Source organism: Aotus nancymaae, unplaced genomic scaffold (genome assembly GCF_030222135.1).
Source record: "Aotus nancymaae isolate 86718 unplaced genomic scaffold, 86718_ANA_hifiasm-v0.15.2.pri h1tg000064l_1, whole genome shotgun sequence".
Classification (NCBI taxonomy): Eukaryota; Metazoa; Chordata; class Mammalia; order Primates; family Aotidae; genus Aotus; species Aotus nancymaae.
Window position 1 is genome coordinate 841,914 of NW_026988479.1, and position 18,738 is coordinate 860,651.

The following is an 18,738-nucleotide window of genomic DNA, read 5'->3' on the forward strand; positions in this document are numbered from 1 at the left end:
GTTTCAAGCTATGGATCTTGGAGAAATTTAAGATTGACTAGACACTACACCCAGGGGAATTAACAGAAAGTGGCTTGAGGGAGATGAGTGTTTCCAAGCCAGTGCCAGATAATAAGAAAAAAGACACAGACGAAGCAGTGTTAGAAAACAAATTGACATTAGGCAATCTGACGGGAGGATTCCAATTACTCAAGACTGCTTTTGATTTCTTTTATGACATAGACCCTTCTATGATATACACACTGAAAATAAAGCAATGACAGAAGGGTTGGTACCTTATAGAACCATTTTTAGAGAAATGTAAAAGCAAAAAAATAATGACAATCTATTTCTGTAAAGTTACATAGAGTTTGCCTGCCTCTCCTGCCTCCTCTTCCACTGCCTCCATGTCTTCTGCCTCTGCCACCCTTGAGACAGGTGAATAATCCCCTACTCTTGTTCCTCCTCCTCAGCCTACTCAACGTAAAGATGAGGATGAAGAACTTCATGATAATCCACTTCCACTTAATAAATAGTAAATATATTCTTTCTTCCTTATGATTTTCTTAATTTTTTCCTTTCTCTAGCTTACTTTCTAGAAACAAACAAAATATAACATACAAAATGTGTTAATTGAGTGTTTATGTATTTAGTAAGGATTCCTGTCAATAATAGGTATTAGTAGTTAAATTTTTGAGGAGTCAAAAGTTGTATATGGATTTGTGACTGTACAAGGGATTGATGCCCCTAATCCCTACATTGTTGAAGGGTCAAATATGTGTGTGTGTTGAAGGGTCAAATGTGGGTGTATACAAACGTATATATATGAATGAAAAAACATATATATACATATACAAGCACACATATGTATACATACATACTTTTGTTTCTGAAGAGTTTGGTTGTGAGTTTCTTCACTAGATAATTCAAAGATTATGCTAACATTTTTGGCCTGAGAATTTGGAAAATGGAGTTGCTGTTAACTAAGATGGGGAAAACTTTGAGAGGACCACATTGATGAGGGGAAAACCTGGAGTTAAACTTTGGATGTCTTCTGGGGTTGAAGGTTTGAATTTGGGAGTCATTAGTACATACATGGGTCTTAAATGCAGAGGCCTGAATGAGATTGCCTGGAAAAGGTGATCACCAGGGGAAACTCAAGGACTGGTTTCTGGAGCACTTAAATATTACACGTTGAGGAGGGACCAGCAGAGGAGACTGAGAAGCAGGCATCTTTGAGAGATGCATAATTTTAAAGGTCAGCTGTGTCATCAAAGTGAATGTAATCATTCAGCAGAAAATAATACCTTCTGTCATTGTCTTTTAGACCCTCTGCTGGGCCTGAATGGAAAACATACATTTTGGGAATGGGGTTGGTATTGAAGGTAGTGTTCTTGGTCTGCAGAGTAAGTGGAAGTGTTTTATCCTGAAGGAGATATATATGTCCACAGGTTGGCACCAGTAATAACTGCAGCAGCTACAAAGCACTTAGAGTTCCTGGAAAGCATGTATTTGTTTGGAAGAGTTTGCTTTTTATCAGAAACAACTTAAAGACACACCAAATTCCTTTTGGTGAAATATTCTCCCCAAAGTGTCTAAATAGACATACTTGAGAAAGTTGTACTTTTCTAAGAAAATCTTACCATTAAATGGCTGAAGAAGGTGCCCATTTTTACTTATGGCACTGGAGCTTCCTCTTTTCCTGACAGCTGCAAGCCAAAGTATGTGTGCCTCTGCAAGAGCAGAGTTTCCTTTGCCTTTCTGTTCTGTTGAGCTGTTCATTTAATCTTGCAGGGGATCTGACAGCTTTCTCTAGCTCCATAGCATTTCTTTAGCACTCAATGAGAAGCACAGAAAGAGAAGAAAAAATGCTGATGGCAGCTCCCAGGCAGAGATCTGCTATGGGCTATGTGAGCAAAGTCTGCCTGTTTCCAAAGTGGTCAGAATTTAGGACTAGAAGTAGCAATTCCAACAATCTGTCTTTATGACAGTTCAGCTAATGAATGTAAGTGTTCAGTATAACCCAATTTACTGGACAGTGGATGATTCATATCGTTGAGATGTGTTATAGGAAATGTCAAGTGCTTTTAATTTATGGACTGCATATACAGTTCATGTGGCTAAATTCTCTTCTTCTTGACATAGAGAACAGGTGATGGGTATTTCCAATATACCCTATGTGGATAAGAAAAACATTTTGACAATCTACACAATATTGTCCTCAAATAAGCTCAATTTTACGCTCATTAGATAAAAGATTCTATTCACCCAACTGGACTTCTTCTCTAGTGACAACACAAGACAGAAGACCTGCTAGAGAAGTTGCTTCCACACGGGACCCTGTCACTAATGGAACTTGTCACCTCTTCCTCACAAACACTGTAGAGCTCATTTCCAGAGGGCCCTCCTCTTCTGTTCCAAACTCTCAGGCACTGACCACTCAAGCCTGTACACTTCAGGTCTCTCCTGCTGGCAGACATCTGCTTGACCTCTCTAATGATACTCACAAATAAGTGAGTATTATTTTCCTGTGATTTTCCTATAATCACAGGAAAATAAGAGGCTAATTTAGATTCTGGATTCCAGGACTATTAGAAGTTCTTTGTCCCATAGTGTTTTCTGTGAGGATGAACATCTATGTTCGCGCTACCCGATATAACAGTTGTTAGGCACATGTGGCTGTTGAGCAAGTAAAATGTGGGTAGTTTGACTGAGGCTATGAATTTTTCCTTTATTTTATTCTAATTAATTTAAATTTTTAATGACCAAATAGGCCTAGTAATTATCATATTAGATTGCCAATAGAGGTAAGGCCTCCTGGGCCTTTTTACTGAGCCCGAAAAGTCTAATTCACTTCTCATTGGAAACTCCCAACTTTGAGATGTTCTCTAGGAATTGCAGTAGACACAACCTTACTCAAGAGAGAAATCTATTGTCCCAGCAGTTGGACTTTGAGAACCTTGTTTCCACTCCATCTCCAAGGTACCAGCCATTCATGCATCTTAATTGTCCTAATATTAGTTTTGGAGTTTAGGACTTGAAGTTGTTTGACTCCAGGGAGCCTCATTCTTGTTCTAATTTAGGCCAATTAATTTCCTGGGATGTGATTCTATAAATGTGAATGAATGACACCCTCTGAAGTTGTGTGACATTGGTATGTACACAAGATATTTGGCAGTTATCTAGACTCGAGATAATTTGCTCTCCTGCTTTTTGGGCTCTCCTGCTTTCTCATATAGTCATGAGTCAGGGAAGGGGAAACAGTGCTAGAGGCAGAGTTAGGGTGTGGGATCCCACCTGAACTGTGACTGCACCTCATCTTGGATACGTTGCTTTCTAGCCATCCTGTGTGTGTACAGCTTGTCTAGTTGCCTCACCCCACATGTTTCTCAAGAAAGGAGAATATCTAAAAGCCAAGAGTGATTTACTGTGTAGTCCAAGGCCAATCACTCAGATTTCTTAACCCAGCACCTCTCTTGTTGAGATTTCTTTTGTCTGTGGACTTATTTATTTTTATTTTTTATTGTATTTGGGCTCTGGGGTACATGTGCACATCCTGCATCCTGCAGGATTGTTTGCATAGGTACATACATGCCATGGTGGTTTGCTATCTCCATCCTTGTGCCTCTCCCTGCAATGCCACCCATCACCTACATCAGGCATTTCTCCCCGTGCTATCCCTCCACATCCTCCCTCCCTGCCCTCCTTCACTCTCCTTCCCCTCCCCTCCCCTTCACTCCTCCACCTTACCCTGTGAGTGTTGTTCCCTTCCCTGTGCCCATGTGTTCTCATTGTTCATCACCCACCTATGAATGAAAACATGTGGTGTTTGGTTTTCTGTTCTTGTGTCAGTTTGCTGAGAATGATGGTTTCTAGATTCATCCATGTCTCTACAAAGGACACAAACTCTTCATTTTTTGTGAGTGCATAGTATTCCATGGTGTATATGTGCCACATTTTTTTTGTCCAGTCTATCATTGATGGGCATTTGGGTTGGTTTCAGGTCTTTGCTATCATAAACAGCACCACAATGAACATACATGTGCATGTGTCCTTATAATAGAACGATTTACAATCCTTTGGGTATATACCCAGTAATGGGATTGCTGGGTCAAATGGAATTTCTATTTCTAGGTCCTTGAGGAATCACCACACTGTCTTCCACAATGGTTGAACTAATTTACACTCCCACCAACAATGTAAAAGTGTTCCTATTTCTCCACATCCTCTATAACATCTGTTGTCTCCAGATTTTTTAATGATTGCCATTCTAACTGCTGTGAGATGGTATCTCAATGTGGTTTTGATTTGCATTTCTCTAATGACCAATGATGATGGGCATTTATTCATATGTTTATTGGCTTCATATATGTCTTCTTTTGAAAAGTGTCTGTTCATATCCTTCACCCACTTTTGGATGGGTTTGTTTTTTTCTTGTAAATCTGTTTTAGTTCTTTGTAGATTCTGGATATTAGCCCTTTGTTAGACGGGTAGATTGCAAAAATTGTTTCCCATTCTATTGGTTGCTGGCTTACTCTAATGATTGTTTCTTTTGCTGTGCAGAAACTCTTAAGTTTAATTAGATCCCATTTGTCTATTTTGGCTTTTGTTGCCATTACTTTTGGTGTTTTAGTCATGAAGTTCTTGCCTATGCCTGTGTCCTGAATGGTGTTGCCTAGGTTTTCTTCTAGGGTTTTTATGGTGTTAGTTCTTATGTTTAAATCTTTAATTCATCTGGAGTTAATTTTTGTATAAGTTGTAAGGAAGGGGTCCAGTTTCATCTTCCTGCATATGGCTAGCCAGTTTTCCCAATACCATTTATTAAACATGGAATCATTTCCCCATTGCTTGTTTTTGTCAGGTTTGTCAAAGATCAGATGGTTCTAGATGTGTGGCGTCGCTTCCGAGGCCTCTGTTATGTTCCATTGGTCTATATCTCTGTTTTGGTACCAGTACCATGCTGTTTTGATTACTGTAGGCTTGTAGTATAGTTTGAAGTCAGTTAGTGTGATGCCTCCAGCTTTGTTCTTTTTGCTTAGGATTGTCTTGGCTGTGTTGGCTTATGAAGAAGAACACTGGCCTGGGAGTCTCATGCCCTGAATTCCCATGTCATGGATTTTCCATCTGTTTGGTAACTCAGCTTCTCTGAAGTTTAAGTTGGGAGAATCAAATACAATAACTGGTGTGCAATATTATTAAATACATTATTAAGAGCAGAAACCAAACTTTCATCCTATAAGCTTTGATTGCTGTCTTTAGGAACAAAGTTTATCTCTGGAGGTCCAGAGACTTGAATGGAGTCAAGACAAACTACACTGCCTCTTACTCTCTCCACCACTTTGGAGGGACCAGTGGTGGCTCAGAAGTGGCTTTAGTGTCTACTCTCACTACAACTGTGAAAAAGGTTCACTGTGAACTGGTTACTAACTTATCTGAGGCCAACGAGGCAGAACACCACCATACACAAGTTATATGAAGTCACTTATAGATAGGCAGCAAGAGACAACAGATACCTAGGACTCATTGTGAGCTGGTCCTCAAGGCTCAGGAAAGCTACCTCAGGGTGACTGGAGATTTGATTGCATGTGTTACACTTGCACAACAAGTGACTGACTCTGAAAGGTAGCCTGCTCTGGGTTTTATATCTTGGTGGTCACAAGACCCACAGAGCTAAAGCATTGAAGGACATCCTATTATGGAGTGTGGGGGTACCAAAACAGAGCACAGGTGTATTAGTCCATTCTCATGCTGCTAATAAAGACATACCCAAGAGTGAGTAATTTATAAAGGAAAGAATTTTAATTGATTCATAGTTTTGCAGAGCTCAGGAGGCCTCAGGAAACTTACAATCATGGTGGAAGGGGAAGAAAACACATCCTTCTTCACATGGCAGCAGTAAGGAGAAGTACAGAGTGAAGGAGAGGGGAAGCCCCTTATAAAACCATCAGATCTTGTGAGAACTCACTCACTATGATGAGAACAGCATAAAGCTAACCACCCCAATGATTCGATTACCTCCCACCAGGAACCTCCCATGACATGTGGGGATTATGGAAACCACATTTCAAGATGAAATTTGGGTGGAGACACAGCCAAACCATATCACCAGGCCTTTCCAGCTAGGTTCCACCTTTTTCAAGAATGTTCATTTCCAGCACATTCTCCAGTTATTCTTGAGAAATGCAAGCAAGAAAGTAGGGACAACTAGATCAGTTCAGGCCACCAGGAGAACTGTCTGGGCAGCTTTCATGGAGACTCCTATAGCACCTTTGCTTACTTTGCCAAGCTCTTCAACATAATTTTGTCTCTAGCCACCCCACTCAGTTCTTCAACTGCTTCAGCTCCTTTGACCCAGATGACATGGAGGTGAGTAAGAATGAGAGCCCATTTGATGACACTGGCTACTTAGGCTTCAATGGACTGATACAGGGCTGAATTATCAGCACAAAATACAGGACCTGTCTGTGGTGCATGAGTTGCAGGCATCCCTAGGGAAAAATCTTCCAAGGCTCTGCTAAATAAACGAAGATCACAATCTGTCATTTCCACCCTGATGATTGAACTCTTTGCACAGAGGTTAAAATCACATGTTGTCATCAAGTATGGTGGAAGATGTCACCATTCTAAGGTCACCTTTTCCAAGGAGAATGCCATGCCTGAAGACAGCCATGCAGATGTTTTTATGCTCAAGGAAAACTCTTCTGCCAAGATGGCACCAGTATGCTCGGTAGTCATGATATGGTTTGGTTGAGTCCCCACACAAATCTTATCTTGAATTGTAGTTCCCATAATCCCCACATGTCCTGGGAGGGACCAAGTGGGAGGTAATTTAATCACGGAGGTGTTTACCCTCATGTTCTTCTCATGATTGTGAGTGAATTCTCACAAGATCTCATGGTTTTATGAGACATTTTCCTCTTTTGTTTGGCACTTCTTCCTACCGTCATGTGAAGAAGGATGTGTTTGCTTCCCCTTCTGCTGTAATTGTAAGTTTCCTGAGTCCTCCCTAGCCACGTGGAACTATGAGTTAATTAAACTTCTTTCCTTTATAAATTTCCCAGTCTCAGGCAGTTTTTTATTGCAGCATTAGAACGAACTAATCAGTAAATTGGTACCAAGAGTAGTGGGGCGCTGATCTAAGGATACCCAAAAATCTGGAAGTGTCTTTGGAACTGGGTAACAGCAGAGGTTGGAACAGTTTGGAGGGCTCAGGAGAAGATAGGAAGATGTTGGACAGTTTAGAGCTTCCTAGAGACTAGAATGGCTTTGACCAAAATGCTGATAGTGATATGGACAATGTAGTCCAGACTGAACTTGCTGAGGAACTTGCTGGAAACTAGAATAAAGGTGATTCTTTCTATGTGTTAGCAAAGAGTCTGGCAGCATTTTGCCCCTGTTCTAAAGATCTGTGAAACTTTGAACTTGAGAGAGAGAATTTAGGGCAGGCATCTGGCAGAAGAGGTTCTAAGGAGTAAAGCATTCAAGATATAACTTAGATGCTATTAAAAGCATTCAGTTTTATGTACTCACAAAGATATGGTTTGGAATTGGAACTTATGTTTGAAAAAAATCAGAAAATACAGTTTGGAAAATCTGCAAAATTTTCCTGTGGTATAAAAAAATTTTTTTTCTGAGAAGAAATTCAAGCTGACTGCTTTCCTGGGCTGGGCCCTGGGCCCCCTTGCTCTATGTAGTCTTGGGACATGGTGCCCTGTGTCACAGCTTTTCAGCTCCAGCCATGGCTAAAAGGGGCCAATGTAGCTCAGGCCATTGCTTCAGAGAGTGCAAGCCCTAAGCTTTGGTTGGCTTACACATGGTATTGAGCTTGTGGGTACACAGAAGTCAAGAATTGAGGTTTGGGAACCTCTGCCTAGATTTCAGAGGATGTATGGAAATGCCTGGATGTCCAGGCAGAAGGTTGCTACAGAGGCAGAGCCCCCATGGAGAACCTCTGCTAAGGCAGTGCAGAAGGGAAATGTGGGGTCAGAGCCCCAACACAGAGTCCTCACTGGGGCATTGCCTGGTGGAACTGTGAGATCATTTTCCTCCAAAACCCAGAATGGTAGATTCACTGATTGCTGGCACCATGCAAGTGGAAAGGCTGCAGATACTTAGCACCAGCCCATGAAAGCAGCTGGGAGGGTGGCTGTATTCTACAAAGCCACAGGGTGAAGCTGCCAAAGGCCATGGGAGGCTACCTCTTGCCTCAGTGTGCCCTGGATATGAAACATGGACTCCAAGGAGATAATTTTGGAACTTTAAGGTTTAATGACTGTCCTATTGGATTTTGGACTTGCATGGGGCTTGTAGCCCCTTTGTTTTGGCCAATTTCTTTAATTTGGAACAGGTGTATTTACCTAATGTTTGTATACTCATTGTATCTGAAAAGCAACTAACTTACTTTTGATTTTATAGGCTTGTAGGTGGAAGGGACTTGCCTCATCTCAGATGGGAGTTGGACTTTTGAGTTAATGCTGAAATGAGCTAAGACTTTGGAGGACTGTTGGAAGGGCATGATTGTGTTTTGAATTATAAAGACATGAGATTTGAGAGGGGCCAGGGGCAGAATGATATGGTTTGGCTGTGTCCCCACCCAAATCGCATCTTGAATTATAGTTCTCATAATCCCCACTTCTTGTGGAAGGGACCTGGTGGGAGGTAATTTAGCCATGGGGGTAGCTATCCTCATTCTGTTCTTGTGATAGTAAGTAAGATTTCATAAGATATGATGGCTTTATAATGGGTTTTCCCCCCACTTCTCTTGGCCTTTATCCTTTTTTCCGTCATGTGAAGAAGGACATGTTTGCTTCCCCTTTTACCATAATTGTAAGTTTCCTGAGTCCTCCTCATCCATGTAAGTCAATTAAACCTCTTTTCTTATAAATGACTCAGTCTCAGGAAGTTCTTTATTGCAGTATGAGAACAGAGTAATGCAAGTGACTTGATAAGACACAAAGAGACAAGACCTGAATCAGGATTTGTATGTGTCTGAGGGGCAAAAAGGGTGAATGACAACATTTCTATTCTTTCCTACAGTCTGGGCCATTCTTTCCTCTCTTCACTGTTTTGCCTGTTTTCCAATTACTCCATATCCAGCCTCTTCTTGCTCTCTGCCTTATCTTTTCCCCGGGCACTGTGTGTCTTCACAATAAACACTCTCACTTTTCATGGTTGAGAGAATATTGTGCTCTGCAATAATGTCATCAAGCCAGGCTCCAGGAGGAGACTCTGTGGAAAGGTCTCCCACCTCAAGATACTTACCCAGTAGGGAGAAATCACTGCCTTCTAGTTTCCTCCCAGAAAGATTAAGATGAGCCATCTCTAAGCAGCATCTGCCCTGTTCCTAGTCTCTGTCCTGGCTGGTCCAGTGTCTATGATAGCAATATCCTCCGTATTTCCAACATATACACACCCCAACCACTGCCTGCCCTGTTCTGTGTTCTCTGTATCTACTGGCCAGCAGCTAACAGTATAAATGTAAAAATCACTGTTTTCTGGAGAATGTTCCTGTCCCTGATTCCTTTCGGGGCTGCACTGTCATGGGATGAGAGAGTGGGCCTTGGCCAGAAATCAGTGATCATGGTTCTGGTTTTGAATCCAGTTTTAATTTAGTGGCAAAAGAATTATCTACATCCCGTTTGAGGATATACAGGAATTTTTTTTCCCCAAGCCTATAAACATTGAGTTCTCCTTCTCCTCCTGTCTTTGCCAGGATCTTTCTTCTGCTTTTCTTAGGTCTTCTGCCAGCTGGGGTAGAAATAACAGAACAGGGACATTGCTAATCAACACTTCCTACTTTCCTAATGGCCAGCAGTTGGCTTGCCCGGGTTATCGCACACATATTCATGCATACATTCCACTCATGAAGAGTCTGTGTAATCGCTGGTGTTTAGATGGAAGGGGAAGAGAGGTAGACCTGTGACTAGGGCCATTGAGCATGAGCCACTTTCATTTGGGTCTGGGAGGTAAACAGACCCACAGAAGCCTACTTGAGAGTATCCCTGCTACATACACACAGAACTGCAGCTTTTGTGTTCTCCACTTCTCTAGGGCATATATAAGGGCAGATGACAGGGGAGTTGTGGGCTGCAACACATTTTCATTAAGGCAAAACTAAGAGGCTGGAAGCAGGTCCACATCCCAGCTTCATCAAGAAGGGAAGGGGCTCTGGGAAGGGCCAGCTATTTCTTACCACAAGATGTAAAGCCATGGAGTTCTCCCTACAGTCATGAACTTATGCTTAATCACCCCCAAACCCTCAGTCTGCACACTTGTGATATGTAAAGCTACTTTGTCTCCTGCCCTTTCCTTTTTTTTTTTTTGAGACGGAGTTTCACTCTTGTTACCCAGGCTGGAGTGCAATGACGCAATCTCGGCTCACCGCAACCTCCGCCTCCTGGGTTCAGGCAATTCTCTTGCCTCAGCCTCCTGAGTAGCTGGGATTACAGGCACGTGCCACCACGCCCAGCTAATTTTTTGTATTTTTAGTAGAAACAGGGTTTCACCTGTCTCTACTGGTCATGTTGACCAGGATGGTCTCGATCTCTTGACCTCGTGATCCACCCGCCTCAGCCTCCCAAAGTGCTGGGATTACAGGTGTGAGCCACCGCACCCGGCCCATCTCCTGCCCTTTCTAGAGTATTAGTGTAGAATTGCTGACCCTATTCTATCTATGTAACTTCACCTTCCTCCTATCACTATATGAGAAGTAAGAGAAATTCTGCTTTAGGTAGGTCTGTGACTAGGTCTTTATTTAATTTTCTCCCTTCAGTAAGCCCCTAAATGCTTTTATCATAGACTTTAAAAATAATTCTTTTGGGAAGAGATGACAGTATTATAAAACAATAAAGAAGTTAAAGCATATGATGTGTGATCAGGTGTAAATGAAAGGACCTAGAATGGAGGATGGACATACAATGCTGCCATAAACCAACCTCCATGACCTTGGTAACCTTTGAGAAGCCAGAGTGGGCACTCAACAGAAACTAAAGCCGATCCTTTCTTTTCTCAAAGCACAGGCTCTTAGATACCCTAAAGCTAGACCCCAAACATGGCACAGACAGAAGACACCACTCACCTACAGGAGAAAACAATCTATTTGGAAATAATAAACATCCTTGGTTATGAGAAACAAGGTAGGTGCTAGTCTGTGAACTCACATATTTTCTGTAACTGTACTGACATTTCTTTTGGAAATTTCTCCTCTTAGGAGTGAATGAATAAGATTTTTCTGGCTAAGGAAAGAGACTCATCCTCAAAGATAGACCCTAGGTAGTGGTGAGGGCAGCCTGAGATTCTTGGCATTCTCGTCCCTGGCTGGCGGAGCCTGGCTGGGAATATAGGCTCCCTGGAGGTCATGAAATGAGATGGCTCAGGCAAAGTTGCTGATCCTTGGATTTTATTATTTTTCTGGGGTATCTGTCCTGGTCTTTGCCCACTTGTCTCTGCTATGGCAACTGTGGTGACAGAGCATCCTTGATGGCTGCAGACTGTGGCATTGATCACTTTACCCTGATCAGGATAGGCAGAAGCCTGTAATCACAAGAAGGCCCCTCTGTGGGTTCTTCTTACCTGAGCTTAGAGTTTTTCCTTGTACTCACTTTCTTCCCTTATGTGAAGTCCATGCCTCAGTTCAATTTGGTCTCTAAGGTCAAGCATGTGAAGGCCAGAACCCTGCACAGAGACTGACAATGACATGAATTTTTTACAAGAGACTGTCTTGTTCTTTCCTTTATTTTCATAAGATAAAGCCACTGAAATCTGGACCTCATCCTTTTTCTGATTTTATTATTTAGAGAGTCTGTTCCTTCTGCAGCAAGAGCTGGGGTACCTCTTTTAAGGGTGTTTGCTAATTCCCTGCCCTGAGCATAATGCCTCTTTCCTCTGGTGTGAGTAGCTGCCCACCCTGCTTCCCTTGCTCAGTCTTCTACTTTGAGTGTTCTTGGATCCTTTCTCTTCCATTGTGGCTAAATACTTATCCTAGCTCTTTCCCGGTGCCTGAGGCTTAAAGATCCAGGACTCATGGTTCCCAGGATGCTTCTGTTCTCCATGTGACCCTAAAACACTTGGGAAGCTGCCATATTTCCACTGGAATGCAACTCTGAAAACTTAGAAGCAAAATTATCTGAGGCCAGGGTTACTTCAGGGGGACACTTCCAAGTGCCACTGAGGCTAGAACTGCTGCTCTACTTTCAACTCACACTAACTCACTGACAAATTGTCTGTGAAGTATGGCTCTCTGGGATCTTCAACAACCAACCTCTTTGTGGAATGGAGCATCCCTTGGTCACTAGAACACCTAGATCACCAGATATCCATTTAGCTTTTGAGTCTTTCTAGATGACTGACTCCAGATCTTGCTTGATTGTAGTTGAGGAGATGAAGGGGTCATTGGACTTCACTCTTTCCCTGAACGGTTACCTTCTCTCGCATTCTTATTCTCTGGATCACTGCTAATCTATGGCTGGAGTCTCTTGGAGCAAAACTCCCACTCTCATCTCTCAAATCATTTCCAACCAGTGCTCAACTTGTTGTCAGCTTTGGGCTACTCCTATGGATTGAGAATTCTGCCAGGTTTTGTCCATGATGCTGGGTGTGAGCAGCTGAAAAAATCTGTGTACTATCTTCTTCTGTTTGAGATTGTTTTACGAACAAATGACCAATATCATGTCAAGGTCATCTGGCCTTCCTATCCCATGGGAGGAGTAGCAGGGGAAGTGTGAAGACTGGGTCTCCATCTCCATAACCTGCTTTGGTATTTTCCCCAAGGAGCTTGCCAATCTCATCTCTAGAGTCAGTCTCTGAAACACGGGTGGTTAAAGAGAGGATGGGAGACTAGAGAAGACGCCAGGATTGTGTCTCTCTCATCTGAAATAATTTTATGGATTCGAAGACCTTAAAGGGCAAAGCCATCTGAAACAGTTTTATGGATTCAAAGACCTTAAAGGGCAAAACCTGTCTCTGCTGCATCTGAAACCATTTAATATGAGCTCTAACATCAGCTCAATCCTTAGATCTAGGAAAGAAAGCTCCCACAAGGGACTCACATGACATGCCTGACTACTGAGTGTAATATTTCTTGTTTCCATGTGAGTATGAGACTTTCCAGGAGTGGGCAGTGGATAGCAGGCAGCCAGTCGAAGACAACCCACATACAGTCTTTCTACCCAAATTGGTCCTCCCCAAGTTTACTTGGATATATTTTGTTTGTTTCTGGTCCAGGTTTTCCTATGAGCTTTCTGATCAGCCATTCCCTGAGTAACTTACTTTTTTTTTTTTTTCTCAGAGATTTCCTTCAGAACCTTCTGTGTTTAGCTTCTGAGTCTTGTAGTAGGTTGTTTTTTGGCCCCTCCTCAAGCTGTGCTTCATGCATCTCCCCAGGCCTTTCCCTATCTGGATCCTCCCTAGCTGGGACCCTTACATGGCAGCCTCCTGAGTGCTTCTATTAATATACAATCTTGATCCTTTAGTATTTAATACAGAGGGCTGTGAGAGCTTTTCCTTGGTAATTTCCTTTAAGGCTGCATCAGTGTCAGAGGTGCTTGGATGATGTAGGGCTGGCCTCCCTGGTGTTGAATAAATCATTATTGAAGGTGGTTCTCCAGCTGCTTCTGGATCTGTTTACTGATAGTGCATTCTCCATGAAGAATGTAGACTGCCACACTGGCCTAAAGACAGGGCTGTATCGGGAAGGGTTGTGCACCAAAGAAACAAGGACTTCCTGAGGTTCATGGACCAGAGAAGGTAACACCATGAACTTCCTAGCTTCTTTTGCAACAAGTGCCATTTTGGATATTGAATTTTTACTGAGATGAGCGACATCTCTTTCTTAGCACTAGAGAAGGATGTGCCACACCCAAATCCATACTGATCCGGAGAATGGGCAAAACTTTCCCTTTAGCTAGATCCAATCTCTTAAGAGAGCAGTTGGATTTATTTTAAACAATATTGTTTGTTTTTAATCACTCATTTGGTAACTTCTTCTGTGACAGACCTCCTGATTTTTTTCTACCTACTTTCTAACTTTCAGAAAAATTCCTCATAGCTTCTCAAATCCTTTAAAAAATTAACAATGAGGGCATCTATTTGACTTACCTGCCTGTGATAACCAGGCATTTAAGAAAGTTGTAATACAGCTTCCATATTAAGATTATTAACTGCTTTAATTAAGCACCGTGTGATTTCTTTACCTCCCCAGTTCTTTATTTTCTCAATTCTTACTTTCTTATTTCCTTCCTCAATTCTTCTTTATTCTCAATTCAATTCTCATGAATCTGCCTGACCCAGGACACCCAGACCTTTTCCACCCATATATACAACTTTACCAGAATTGACAGCTCCTTTCTTTGCTAGTTTTCTTCTATAGCAACAGCTTCTCCATCATCCTCTGCTTCCAAAGGGCCTGTGCCTAAAGCCTCATCTCCCATCTTCTTTGTCTTCATGACAGGAGGCCTTTCAGTTTTAAAAACCCCTTCCATACACCCTATCATTATTTGTATGGCCATTTATGTCCTGATTCTAGCCCTGATGAACTCCAAAGGCCATTTGCAAAGCACTCTTCAAAATCTGAATAAAAACTAGGTAAAATATTTTAAAAAGGCATTCCAGGTGAGAAAAGGAGACTATAAAAATGGCTCATTGCTTTAATCTACAAAAATGTCAATATTGTAAAAGAGGCACAAAGCTGACAATTGCTCCAGATTAATGGAAACTAAAGAGATATGATAACTTAATACAGTACATGGTCCTAGACTGTACCCTGCACTGGAGGAAAAGAAATTCCATAAAGTATATTACCGGGGAGGTCAATTTATAAAATTGAAAGAGTTGACACATTAAAGTTTCATGTTAACATTGAGGAGTTTAATGAATCGTGTATTGTCAAGATTACTGAAACTTATGCTCTTTGAATATGACATTCAAATAAACACATTATAATATTGCAACCCAGCATAGGAAAAAAAAATCATTCAAACTGAATCAATCCATTGACACCAACTAGATATGTCTAAATCTTACTTGATTGGTGATACTTTTATGTGTAGTACTAGAAAGAAGGTACAAGTCCAACATGCATAGTAATCATACCACATTAATATTTTACATGAAGCAAATGTTGAAGTGAAATATGTCTTGAAAATTAATAAAGTTGCATTTAATTGAAAATGTATTTTACACTAGTTCAATGTTTACATTTAAACTTAAATTAGTACATTTAACAATTTAAAACTCCATTCCTCAGACACTCTCTCCACATTTCAAGTGCTCAATGCCACATGTGACCAATGGCTGCCATACTGAACAGCTCAGGTCTAGAACAAAGCATGAATACTATTACCTCATCTGTCCCTCTTCTCATTCTCCTATGTGATTGTAGTCATGTTGGAGAGATGGAAAAGAAAAGATCATGGAGTTATTCCTTATGCTTTAATTAATGATTTCTGATAAAGAAGAGAAAAGGAAGCATCTATTTTGGCACAAAAAGGAATGGGTGAGTTAGTATCTTGTCCATTTCATTTCTTTCCAATAGGCACTTTTGCATGCCTGACGTGTTTCTGCACCTTTCTTGATGAGAGGAGTGCTGTTATCATCATCATTGGGTAAGTCAAAATCAAACAAACAAACAAAACTGGCTTTTCTCTCTCAGTCTCATTTTGCTTATACATAAAATTATTAAATGCTTGTCTTATTCCTGTCTCAGGTCTATGTATGTATGAGGTAATGGTATTTTGTAAACAGTCAAGTGCTCTAAATGTTAAATATAGCAATAACATTACACCAATATGCAATATATAGTTTATATTTTCATGATTATCTCCCTTAGCCAACATAAGGCCCATTTCTTATTTATGTTATTAAATTATGTTCTGTTTTAAAAAAAATTTCAATTCATTGCATTTTAGACTTAGGAAAATAAGAAAAAATTAATGAGAGACACCTGAGGGGAAGCAAATTTTAATATCATATTAAATGTGCTAGAGGTCTGTTTTCTTTTTTCTCTTAAAGAAATAATATGCTGTACATAGAGTAAAAGCCCTTCCATTTACACCATTTTTCTTCCTCCTCCTGGGAGGTAATTATCATTATGAAGTTGGTGAAAATCCTGCCCATCAAAAGTCTCAGGCTTTCATGAGGCAGTATAGCATGGCATTGAAGATCATAGATGCTGGGGTTGGTGCTGCTACATTTTAATCATGTGACTTTGAGCAAATTATTTACTTCATCTGAAAAATGGGAATAATAGAGTCTGACTCATATGGTTATTGTGAGGATAAAATTTATCCATGTTTTTAAAGGTTCATATTCAGTTCTGCATGAATGTCAGCTATTATTATTATTATTATTACAAATATTTGTCCATGTGTATGGTCTGTGTTTATATAAAAGGTAACAATGTGGTTTATTTTTAGTCAACATTACATCTCTGTGATGTACCCATGTTGATATATACAAACAGAGTGAATTAATATTTACTTATTTATAGCATTCTACTAAATGTTTATATCATAGTTTATTCTTTCCTCATTGACTGATAATTTTACTGTGCCTAGTTTTTTCATTATTATATCTGGAGAACCCTTGCATATATTTCCTGGCATACATACACACCCGATTCATCTTTATATTGCAAAAATTAGTGTATTTCCAGACATAGTAGATGTGGATGAGTCATTGTTAAAGTGAATTGACTTTTCATGTGTTTACATCTTGGCTCTCTAAGTCCATCGTGAGTTCCTGGAGGCAGGAATAATGGGCACAAACTGGAAGCTCAATAAATTGCTGAGATCTGGGATGTGTGAGGTCAGGCATGTGGCTAGCACAGCCAATCTTCCATGCGTGAGAGGTCAACATGCAGAGGGAAAGACCTGTGTCGGTGATTTGAGGACCATGCGACACTGAAAGTCCACTTGAGAAAAAGAGGGTTGTTTTTAAAAGAGAACCTGTAGGTGACACTCATACTGACATGCCATTGTTCTTGGCCTTCTTTAAAGTAGATTTTGATTCTTCAGCTTGGAAAGACAGGGATATTACTTTAATTTTCATGATGACTTGGAATCGGCTAGTCTCAAAACTCTAATGAAAGAGGGATGCAGAAAGAGAGAATGCTTTGCAGTTTCCCAGTGATATCATGCCACTCCATGCCAACATGACTTTGCCTGATTCCTTCTGATTAAAATGCCCTTCCTCCCTGGTGAGCCTCTAAACATCTATAAGAAGCCTCCTAGCCTGGCCTCAGGTTTCTTCATATCATACTGTACTTTTCATATTGATAGTTAAATATTGAAACTAATTCTGCCTCTAGAATTGATAGACTAGCTTATATTGAGCCAACTTTTCTATCAAGAATAACAGGAAGAGCTAGTTTGAAAAAATACCTTTTGTTCTAAGGCACTGTGGAGTGAGGCAGCAAGGACTGGCAGGGTAAAGGGACTCTGGAGAAGGAAAACCCATTAAGGTGAACATGACATTTTGCACTGCTATTCCCTTTGGAACATTTGCCAATTTATAGGTAATAAAGCTCTACAAAAAGTAAGGAGATTATAAATACAAAATTAATGCTATTGGTTACCCTTGAGGAAAAGGCAAGGTGTCTTGAGATAGGGCACAAGGGAGGTTTTTAAAGAATAGACTGTATTTTATTTTTTAAACTGGATTGTGATTAAATTGCTAATTGGTTCATTATTGTAAAAAATTTTTCATATTTATATATGTGTGTGTGTATATATATATGCAGATATATAATATATTCTGCATCTGCATTTAGCAAAAAGAAAAAAAGAAACTGAAAGAAAACAGGCTCTCATCTAATAGTTGTTATCCACAGAGAACGTATTCCAGACCCAGCACAATTGTGTACTTCAGCAATTGCCTCTGAGAGCTGCTAGAAAGCCTGCTTCTCACACCCATCTTTAGTAACTTCTGTTATTCGCTAGTGGTAATAGAAATCTCTAGGTCTGGAAGCTCCAAGTTACTAAATTGCAGGGTTCTCATCCTTAAAAAACAGTTAATCAGAAGCACATGTATTAAAGTTGCATGTGTGGGCTCATTTTAGGGAAGATTAAGAAATAACTTGAGGAAAGTAATGATTAGATATGGAAATAGAAGAATGCATGAAGAGCCCAATTGTTCAGAGTCACCAGCATATAAAAATTCTTACACCCCTATAGATTTATACATATACACAAACAATGATGTGTACATACATAAGGGACTGTGGGTGTAAAAGTTAGGAAGAACAGATAAGAATAAAATTAGGAAAGGGTATGGAGATGCTCATTAAGTTTATGAAGAGATATACTTTGTGAGTTAGGGACAATATAAAGAAGTAAACAACAATGAGTAGGGAATAAAATGTAGAGAAGAAAGGAATTAAATCATCAATAAAACTAACATTGCTTTAGAGGAAAAAACTCCACATCAACAGATTTCTATTGGAAATGAAAATAGAAGAGGTTGTGGTTTCACACTACAAATTTCATTTTGCTTCCAGATTTCTAAGGGTTTTTCCTTCATGCGCTGTGATATGGTTTGACAATGTCCCCACCCAAATCACATCTTAAATTATAGCTCCCATAATCCCCATATGTTATAGGAGGGACCCAATGAGAGGTAATTGAACCATGGGGGTAGTTGCACCCATGCTGCTCTCATGGTAATGAGTGAGTTCTCATGAGATTGGATGGTTTTATAAGGGGCTTTTCTTCCCTTGTTTGGCACTTCTCTCTCCTGCTGCCATGTGAAGAAGAACATGTTTCCTTC